Genomic DNA, 10314 nt, shown 5'->3' with positions numbered 1-10314 from the left:
CAATTTGTGGGACAGTTGTAGATCATGCACATCTCATATCATGCTCCACCTCCAAGCGATTTCTTATTTTTGTTTTTATTTGTAATAAGGCAGAAAACCCGGATTCACACAGGTAAGTAGAAGTAAAAGGTAGAAGGGCTTTTAGCCCAAGCTTCCCAAGTCTAGGATATGATACACTTGCTTGTGACCAGAATTCCTGTATAGAATCTCCTTTAAAAAAAAAAAAAAATCCTTGATACTTGAATCAAATTTCATTTCTAGAATTCATCTTGTCAGACTCACGAATAATATCTGGTTCTGCATTAAGAGGGTTTCTCACAAATGACAGATCCATTTCTTCAAGATCAGGAAAGTACCTGGAAAATTCTTGGCCCAAATTATGAAGATGACTGATTATTTCATTTTGAAGGCGAGATTCTGTTTCTTCTCCTCTTCCTTCAGCCACTTCACAAAGCTTCTCAAACATAGCAAAATAACCAGAGCTAACTTTCCTAGACCAGTTCTTCATCTTGGCAACAAAAGCACGCAATGTGTCAACAAAGTGAATTAATGTAGTGTCCTTACCCTGAAGCTTTAGATTAAGTTTGTTAAGCTGGTCAAATATGTCAGCTAAATAGGCTAAACGTGGTTCCCAAAGTGGATAATTAAAAAAATAGGCTCCTTATCTTGCATATCCAAAAACATCTTTAGCTCTTCTCTAAGTTCAAAAACTCTGTTCAGGACATTGCCCTTGGATGGCCATCGAACTTTAGTGTAGAAAAGCAGAAGTTGATGCTCGGAATCTGAATCTTTGCACAACTGTTTGAAATGACGAGTGTTCACAGGCATAGCGTTGTCTAAGATCTTAGGCTTGGAGTTCCCTAGGGAGGGTTCTAGATGCAAGTGCCTGACGAGGGATCATGCAATGAATCACTGTAACCTCAGGAGCAATCTCTTTAACTCTTAACACAAAACCCGATTTTGAACCTGACATGGCAGGTGCCCCGTCAGTACACACTGCACACACATTCTTCCATGATAGTCCTAACTCACTGGAATAGTTTTTTACCTCTTTCATTATATCTTCACCTTTGTTGGTAGTTTTAAGTGGCTGACAGAAAAAAATTCCTCTTTAAATTTTCCCTCATGAACGTGTCCAGTAAATACAAGTTGTGAATGAGATGAAACATCAGTGAACTCATCTAATTGCAGAGCAAATAAGCCAGGATCTTTTTATCTCCCTGATCACTTGTTCTTTTATGTCAGTAGACATTTCTTCAATGCGTCTTGATACTGTGTTGTCAGAGAGTGATATTTGCTGAATTTTTTTCTCACTATCACCAACACGCCCCTCCCCCCCAAAAAAAAAAATCTTTAAAGCACAAGGTTTTATAAGAGTTTCGCCAATGGTATGAGGTTTTTTCTGTTTAACTATTTCAAGTGATACCTCATATGAAGCCTTGACTACAATCTTACTTTGCGTCTGAAATGCCCCACTTGAGTCCAGTTTCATTCGTTTCAAGCTACATTCATGACGTTTGAAGAAATTCACGTCTTTACCAGAATGTTCATGATGAGTCTTGTCAAGATAATTTTTCACTTTTGAGGGCCTCAAGGAATCATTACCAAGTACTTTCTGGCACAAAACACACTGACCTTTACCACACCCTTATCAATAAATGAAATAAACCCATATTGTATATATTCCTCACAGAAACTTCTTTTAGATCTCTTTCCATCTACCATGTTACAAGAGATTGAAGAAACCCTGGAAAAATAGAAGAGGACATTTTGTGCTTCATTATTTCTAGATTTATCACTTTTAAATATTATTTTAAAGATGCTCGTGTCATGTCCCACAGGTTGAAAACCATTGCTTTAAACCATGCGTGGTGTGACTGGTGACAGTTGGGGCATCGGGCAACAGTGTGGCCCTTTGCTTTGAACTTTGCAAGGCAAACGGTTATCTCGTGACGCTGGCTGCAAATCCCGCAGACATGGTAGGCCGTGCACTCCCTCCTGTGATGCCCAAACCTCTGGCACTTGAAACACCTGAGAGGTTCGGGAATGATAGCTTCAGTTCGGTATCTTCCGAGGATCCCAAGGTCGATAAAGGCTGGTATGTCACCCTTGAAGGTGGCTTCAACTTTCGAGGTTTTCTCTTCTGTGTTGTCCTTATTCTTCATTGCACAACGCGTAGCAGTGATTATGCCTGACACTTCCAAAATCTGGTCCATGGTGATGTATTTCGGGACTTAACAAGTTAACAGATCATTCCCTTCGATATCTTTGCAGCTGGGTCCAACAGGAGGCACATGGTATCCTTCTTCAGTTCTGCAGACTGTACATCCCCCCCTTCAAGTTCGGTTTGGCTTACAGTTTCGCATCAGGGTATATATTTCTTTTCGAGGGCTAACACAGCAGCGTAGGATGTTTGGTCTTGCTGAGTAACTGCTCGGAATTTCGGAAGTGCTTGAGAAGTCGTAGTAGGTGCTGCAGATGTCGAGGGGTTTGAAAGGTTGATTACGCTCATAAGAGCTTTTTCCGCTTCTTATGGACTTTCTAGAAGCCCTGATCGTCGAGGGAGGGCGGGTCCCCCTGCTGGAGGCCAGGAGACGTCGGTCGCTTCTCTGCCATCGTCGGAAAAAAAATAATCATCGACAGCCTTATTAGATAGACTGCCGACAAAATAAAAATGCCAAAGTCTTATCTAATAACTGAAAAATTATTATGCAAGATGAACTTATTACAAACGAACTGGGTTGACATAGACGGGTGCGGACGGAAACGTAGTGTCTGTCACACACGCACGAACAAACAAAAAGGGACAGTTCCCCTGCTGTGAATGTGTTTCTTCACAGACGAAAATACATGAATAATATTACATAGAGGGAACGGATTCCCGACATATAGTATACTTCAAAAGAAAGGACGTAAAATGCTCTACAGAATGAATAAAGGAACAATGCGGCTTGATGATGAGATGCAATAAAAATATAGAAAAAGCGTTGTCCTACAGTATACTCATCGCTATTTTTTCTTTTCTGTTTTGAGTTATCGATAATTTCTCAGTAGGAACAGTCTCTTATTTACTTTAATCCATAAGATGGGACTGTTTCTTTCCCTTGTGGGTGATTTAATTCCTTTTGCTAGTTGGTAGTGTCCTCCCAGCTTTGTCATACAGTATATAACTTTGATTCAAGCAAGTTTATAGGGCTAACAGGTTTATTTTTCACGTCCACAAGAATTAGCGTTTGTCACAATAGTGTTGTCCTTTCAGATAAGACTTCATATCTTTGCACTGGATAGAAAATGTTCTGGATGAATAATCACCTACTTCAAGAGTACTTATAACAATTTTTAACAAAATTAGTAATAAATAATAATCTTTTGTTATTTTGGCAAGTCTTTTTTTATAAATGTTGTTATTAAATATTAACATCATTCTTTAGTAGTAGGGAATAAAAGAGTGATAATATAACTAAAATAATATTTTTACATATTTCGTCTTGTATATACGTATATATGCAAAGATATCTATTGAAGAAAAGGTACAGTTTTTGGAAAAAGGATCCCCCCAGAAAAAAACTATGGGTATTGGCCTGAAAGACCAATAGATATTGTATCTTATAAATTACATGAGAAATATATCATATTCTAACATCTTAACCGGACTTTATCGTTCAGTAGATAGGCAGAGACCAAAAATATCTTGTAAAATGGTCACTAAACCACAGTGTACTACATAACCTACCAATTGCCATTATAAAATATTAAACGAAAGTGTTTAATAACAACAGAGTACTTCAGGCCAAATTTTAACGATAAATATACGGCAATAGTTCATTATTTTTTAAAAAAATAAATAGCCTCGGCATAGGCTATTTAAAGGGAATTGGGCGGGAATTGCAATAAACATTTTCTTGTGAAAAATTATAGAAGGAAAGGTCCAGTTTTGGGAAAAAAGATCCCCCAGAAAAAAAACTCTGGATATGGGCCTGAAAGGCCAATAAATATTATAGCTTATAAATTACATGAGAAATATATTTACATTCTAACATCTTAACAGGACTATGTCTTTCAAAAGATAGGTAGAGACCAAAAATATCTTGTAAAATAATCACTAAACCACAGTGTACTACATAGCCTACCAATTGTCATTGTCAAATATATGCTATTTAAAGGGAATTGGGCGGGAATTGTAATAAACATTTTCTTGTGTAAAAATAACGTAGTTTACCATTGAATTATTGATCTAGTTTTCTATATTATATATTGTAAACGTTTTCTATGAGTATTATTTTCTTCGGAACATATGAATTCATATATAAGGGGACGTCTGCCTCAGATTTACGCCATATATCTTAAATATAATACACTATGGTATCAGCTTGCACAGCTTAAACCAAAACTATATCAGATGCATCCAAAATTTAAGTTTTTCTTAAATATACTACGTATAGCGATTTTAAAATGAGATCACCTTTATAAACATCTTTGGCCCAGTTGTTTCTTAATAATCTACTATTATTTGTGTTTAAGAAAAGCAATAACGACAGTTATTTCAAAAGTTAAATAATGAATTACCATGTGAAATTACATTTGCCGTGGCCTGGCTGGCAATAATAACACCCGTACTGGTGATATATATATATATATATAATATATATATATATATATATATATATATATATATATGTGAGTGTGTGTGTGTGTGTGTGTGTGTGTGGTGTGTGTGTGTGTAACACCGACCTGATTTTAGCCGTGTCAAAAAAAGTTGGTAACCTCGACTTCAACGAACATTTATCCGGCACCTACCTTAGGATATCTTAACGGATATTGTATTATTCCCAAAAATGATACTATACCCAGTAATTGCTATTATCTATTGTGCTAATAGTCATGTGTAGTATAAGCTTTTACTAAAATTAAACAATAATAGTTACTTAAATGTACGTTGCTGTGTATGTGGGCTTTAAATATTATGCACCAATGTTTGTATACACTCATTGTTTTATGTAGTGCAGTAGGTATATACTAAAATAAAAACACTAAATAATGGAAGTCGATCAGAAATAAAAAAAAAATATTCCATACGTGAGCATCCGATTTTAATCTAATACACTGCGCAGGACATTCACGTGTTCTGCAGCTATATGCGTATACGTAATGCATTTGGCATTGGTACTATCCTTTGTCCTACTCTAATTGCTTTGTGTCTATGAATAGTCTGGTTTATTTTGACTAGCTCACAAAAATATTCCACTGTCTTAAATTATTAGAAACAATTAAAACTTTATATTGTATCTCAATAATTGGCTTAAAATAATTCGTAATACATATAAAATTTGACAATAATGGTAATATATCTGACTAAATTTATTTATTATAATATGTTTAGTTTTAAAATGATGAAATAAAGCATATAAAAGAAATAGGTTTAACCAAATATAAGAACCACTACAAGACCTTGCAATACTCCTGTGTGTTTTCATGTCAAGGATCCGGAAGAAATTCCGCTTGTAGTTACATTATTCAGCTATAAAATAACATTAATTTCATTTGAATATACTACGCAATGTTGAAGTAAGTGGCGTGGATGTTGTAATTTCTCCTGCGAAAATTAAGGTAAGTTGTACTTATTGCGAGGGTGTACTTAGCTAGGTATCATAGCTTAAGTAGCTAGGTAGTACTGGCTAGCTAGCCTATACCTAGCTTAGTGTGTATAGCTAAATACTGTGCATGTTATGTAGTAAAGTAATTCACATTTTTTACTCTGCTCTCGTGGGAATATCTTGAAGGGTTAGTTAATAGTTAGGCTAGGATAATCACTGTAGCATCGTTCAGGATATTCTTAATGAGGCAAAGGGGGCCGAGGCACCCACCCTTCTTAAGATTTGGGGTGAGGTTCGTTATGTAAAAATTTGCATAGCCTAGCTATCTAAATGAATGAAGGGTGCTGACGTCACGAATTGTTGCCTAACCTGAACTGGCACAGGCTAAAGCATAGTACACACTATGCCATCATGTATCAGCTACTAGTATGTGATGCAGTAGTGGTGTTGAATAAAATTAGGCTAATAGCAGCCAAACTGGGTATTTCTACAGAAGCAGTCCGCACGGACTGCAAGGAACGTACTAACCGTGGATACGACATCCACTAGGGATTTGGGCGTCCAATGTATTTCGCCGTGTTTAGTACTGGCCCCGGGTGTGTTAATTACAGTCGTCCGAATAAATATTACTTAAAATTCTTGTTCATTAGGTAAAACTGCATAGAAAAACCGCAGCTGCCATAGTCTAGGCCGCCGCGGATAAGTACCCTAGATCTACCCCAAACCGTACTGCAACACTGTTCACTTGTTTTCGCAGTTCAGCTTTCAATGGCAGGATGTCTGCTGATGATGTACTTTGCCAGGAGACTCTACTGTGGAGTGTAGTTGCCCTGATGCTGCAAAAAAGAAACTTTCAATAAAGAAATGTAGAACCTTGTGGTGTTGTGGTGTAAGCAATGGCTTTCTCGGCGACCTCTGAAGAGAAACTTCAATGAAATATTTTTGGAGCTACAAGTTAAAAATCCAACAGACTTTGAAAATTATACAAAGGATGCCAATCCCTGGCATTTTATAAAATTGTTCGAAAAAAAGAAAAAAAATTGAACCATACATTTGTAAAGCAGGACACCAGCTTTCAAGACAGCATATCACCAGAAGCTCGCTCTTGCAGCTGGAGGATCTTATGCAAGCCTCCAATATTCAACCAGGATTTCAAAACAGAGCCTCGGTCTAATCCTCCCAGAAACCTGTGAAGCCATTTATAACGTCCTTAGGGAGGATTATTTGAAAGTAAGGTTCAAATATAGGTACAAAGCACACAAATATTTATTTATTACAGTAAAACGCGCTTATCAAAAACACATAACTTCGGGAGTGTAGAGATCTTCCGTGCCAGCTCCAGGCTTCTGTGATGCTTTGATTTCAGACATTTCCCTGTAGAATTGTGTCTTCAGGGTGTGCAGCTTTTTAGTAATGTCTTCGTTCCACAATGTACAGTTTACAAAACTTGATAACTGATTTAATGGTCTCCAAGATTGCACTCCTGATGTTTCTTATCTTCTAATGCTTGCATTTGATGTTCCAAACAGATGGATGTTCCTTCAGTAATTCAATAAAATGTACTGTGTTAGTCTTTGTCCACTCAAGGTGTTTGACGGGTGGTGGCAAGCAGCCTCCTCCCCCTCTGAATGATGGTGCATCACTGAGCTGAGTAATGAAATGGCTCGGACCCATCAACATGTTGGTGATGCTGCTTCTTGTTGAAAAAGTCATTTTTCAACGCATCCATATAACACTGCGCACATCATGATGCATAGTGTGTACGGGGCTTAAGCCAAAACCTCCAACCTGCAACCCACCCCAGGTCTCCACTGCCCCCCCTGACCAACTGATGACAAGGCCTACAAACATACTGAGGTAAACTAAAAACTGAAAACTGCTATTGTGGGGCCTGTTTTGCAGACAGGTCATAAATTACAGTTTGACCACCCCCAAACCCCCCAAAAAACTAGCTTAAAGTCCTTAATAACCAATTGAAATACTAGGGTATAGGGGAAACAAATGCCTTGGATCCATCGTACTCAGGTAGACCAGCCTTATTCACTCGATATTTAATTGGTGAAACACGAATACAATTATATCTTTAAGCATACCATTCAAAAGATTGAAGTATTGTCAACATACTGTGATATATGAAAGTGCCATACGAACTAAAATAAGTATGTGAGGTCTTTGTAAAATATGTTTTGTTCATGAAACTTACCTGACAGAATATTATATAGCTGTATTCTCCGAAGTCTGACAGCAATTTCAAAAACTCGGCGAGCACACGCAGTGGGCGGTCCAGGTGGTAGTACCCATTCCCACCGCTGGAGGCGGATATCAGGAACCATTCCCATTTTCTATTCATATTTTATCTGTCGCCGGTCGGTAAACACCTTTTACAGAGCTCCCGCCCAGGATTTTTGGATTTGACTCGTTCTAAGTATCCGGATTGACTTTTTGTTTTGACTCTGGATTGTTGGATTGGCATACGCGATAGTGACTGTTTTTTATTTTGGATTGGCTTTTCTGTGAACGTGATGTCGGGACAAGTTCAGTGAGCTTCAGAGTGTGTGTGAGGAGTGATTGCAAGGTGAGGCTACCGAAATCATCGGTAGACCTCCCACACAGTATGTATGGGGTGTACGGGGGCATGTTTGTTTGTTGGATGATCGATGCATTGAATGTAAAGTTGACTGATGATGGATGGAAGGTGTTATGAGTCCTATCGGCGTCAAGTTGTGGAGCGCGAAGGTCAGGAGGTCTTCCTCCAAGAGCGGTTTTCTCTACGAAAGGTAAGGGAAGTAACATTTCTCCTATTTTAACACCAGTAGAATTTGCTTCACCTAATCCTGTGTTGTTGCCTGAGGGCCCTGGTTCTGTGTCTGGAGAAGGTAATGCCCTTCTCTGATTCTAGAGTCGTTACGCACTCTAGAGTCCAAAGTGTTGGCCCTAGAAAACGGCTCAAGTAAAGTGTGTGCGTGCCCCTAGTGTGTGGAGGGGGCGTCAGATCGGCCCCCCCATAATGCTTCTAGGCCTAGACCTCTATCGGACTCCAGGACTCAGGGAGTGGGTATGTCGAAAGCCGCAAGAAGGGTTAACGGGGGCTCCCCACCGATCTGGCGTCCCTTCGGCAGGACCTGTTTGTTAGTTCCCAGGCTGCCAAGGAGTGTGCTCAGGCTCGCATCCTTAAGGACTGAGAGACTCGCGTCCGTTGAAAAGGACTTTTCCGAGGGAGGAGCTTTACGTCCCCTCCCCTCTCCTCCGTTATCGTTGCAGTCTTTCTACCTGCGTCGTATGACGCATTTCCCTCCACAGAAGAGAGGTAGGACGTCGTCCGAGGACGACGCTGAGAAGCGCTTCTCTCGCGCCTCGGAGAGGCAGGTTGCTGTACCTGTGAGAAGGAAGGAGGCGTCCCTCGCCCCTCGTCTTCTCGCAGGCTCAGCCCTTCACCTCTCTTGTTTCTTCGCCAACGAAGAATATTCTTGTGTCTCTTCAAGACCAATTGTCGGCTTTAATGGCTCAGAAGACTCGCCCAGCAGCAGTTGAGCCTAAACGTAGGAAGGACGCCAGACTGCCTGTCAAGAGGACGAGGCAGTCCCCTTCTCCGTCTCCTCGTTTCGTCTCTGTCTGCGCTTGCTTCTCCTTCGGAGCTTCCTCGTTCTCGTTCTACGGGTAGGAAGTCTCGTGGACAGGACGCTTTTCTTCCCTCTCGACGTCCTGATCAGCCAGCGCGTCAGGACGCCTTTGAGGACGCTCAGCAGGACGCCTTTTGAGGACGCTCGGCAGGACGCTTTTGAAGAACGCTCGTCGGGATGTTTTGCTTGACGCTTTGCCCTTTGAGAAGGCGTTCCGAGAGCTGCCCAGCAGGACGCCTATTTGCAAAGCGAAAGCTGGACGCTTGAGCGGAAAGCGTAAGGACGCTCCTCTAGAGCGAGTAAGAGTAAGCCTCTCTTGACGCTCAGCGCGGTCAGACGCTCTTCGTTCTTCGAGCTCTAAGGATCGACAGAAGGTCGGTCGCTTTGAAGAAGCTGATATCAGTCATCCTCGAAAGCCGTTTGTTGAAAGGCTAGACCAGTTGGGCGCACGCCTCTCCAGAGGTGCAATCTCCTTTACCTCTTAGGGAGGAAGGAGAGCTTAGTAGGCCGGCGGACTCAGTTGAGGAGAAACAGCCTTCAGTTTCGTCTGTGTCCGATTACAAGGTGCTGGTTCGAACTGTTACGCTCTTCTTTTGTTTTAGAGGGAAAGTTCCAGCCTGCAGCTCCCAAGTCTCCACCCTCTCAGTTTTCGTCATCTAAGTCGTGCAAGGTTCCGGAGTTTGTGGAAATTGAAAACTCTTTGTCACTAAGAGAGCGTTTTCAAGAAGTTGCAGGATTGGATGGAACGTCGGAAGGATCAGGGCAAGTCGATTTCGCCTTCCTCCTTCAAGACTCAGTGGAAAGGCGGCATCTGGTATGAGACCAAAGGGAGAAAATAGAGTTAAGATCCCGTCGTCTTCCCAAGGGGACTTTGCTAGTCTGGTCGATGCACAGAAGAGGTCTCTTTTATCGACCGCTAAGATTTTCGTGGACGCCAACGGAGATTGACCATCACATGAAAGATCTGTTAAGGACTCTGGAAGTCTTTAACTTTCTAGACTGGTGCTTGGGAGTCCTGGATCTTCAATCTAGGAGTCCTGACTCGTTGATCTGGGGGAGCTGTCCAATGTGTTATCCTGCATGGACAAGGCCGTCAGGGA

General features: G+C 40.7%; 1 protein-coding gene across 1 annotated transcript in view; it reads left to right on the top strand.

Moving 5' to 3' along the window:
* Window positions 1–5465: 5465 nt before the first annotated feature.
* The window catches only part of LOC135224411 (kelch-like protein diablo), a 163299-nt gene continuing 158450 nt past the window's right edge, over window positions 5466–10314 (top strand). Inside the window, 1 exon segment of the mRNA XM_064263381.1 lies at window positions 5466–5607. The gene's annotated coding sequence lies outside the window, so the exon portion shown is untranslated.

This window comes from Macrobrachium nipponense, chromosome 12 (assembly GCF_015104395.2).
Source record: "Macrobrachium nipponense isolate FS-2020 chromosome 12, ASM1510439v2, whole genome shotgun sequence".
NCBI lineage: Eukaryota > Metazoa > Arthropoda > Malacostraca > Decapoda > Palaemonidae > Macrobrachium > Macrobrachium nipponense.
The sequence above is the reverse complement of the archived record's forward strand: the minus strand, read 5'-3'. Positions and strand labels throughout refer to the sequence as shown.